Raw genomic sequence first — 797 nt, 5'->3', positions numbered from 1 at the left:
TTAAAGGAGTGCGATAACTTATTTTAAGGTGAATATAGAGATAAGAGCTTTCGATCTACGAATCCGGGACAGTTGACTCCTTCAGTTCCATGGACTAATGGCAGTGGAGAACTTTTTTCTTCTCGATTATCACCATACAAGATAACGACAAAAACAACATGATTTCGTCGGAAACATATACGGCCAGGACATACCTCAAGTGCCTTAGGTGTGCTGTGTGTCTCTCTCTAGTTTGGCACTCCTTGGCACACCGCGGGGGAAAACCAGTTACTTTTGGCACGCTAGCAGACCTATATTCACCATCGTTTTTCTTTCATTGATTCGACGCATGTATTTTGACGCCGGGCAGGCTACACCCGATAGCGGATCAAGGAAGTTAACAAAAGGCTTCGTAAAATAAAGAGGGTTTTGCTGCTGCTCTGTGATGCGCCAGCTGGAGAACGATTAAAACCAAACCGCTTGGAATGTGACTATGTAAAAGGCGCCTTTATGCTACGCTGCTTATGATAACCTAGTCGGGTTTCCGTGTCGCGGGGAAATGCGTTTTGCAGCGGGGGATGAATAAGCGTAAACGGAATGCTAGTTGCGTGCTCCCGTTCTCATGCCGAAAAAGGAAGAAAACAAGAAATTCCCTTGTAATATTGTCACAAGCGCCGGGAGTGCATTGACACAAAGATGACATCGGCCATAAAGGGAGTTGCGTATGTGTACGTGAAACTGTGTCGGATATTTTCCTTCTTTTTCCTTTTTTTATATTCACATGTTATTCTTTTCTCTACCACAAACAACTGTTTTAT

Source organism: Penaeus monodon, chromosome 25 (genome assembly GCF_015228065.2).
Source record: "Penaeus monodon isolate SGIC_2016 chromosome 25, NSTDA_Pmon_1, whole genome shotgun sequence".
In the NCBI taxonomy this organism is placed as follows: domain Eukaryota; kingdom Metazoa; phylum Arthropoda; class Malacostraca; order Decapoda; family Penaeidae; genus Penaeus; species Penaeus monodon.
The sequence above is the reverse complement of the archived record's forward strand: the minus strand, read 5'-3'. Positions refer to the sequence as shown.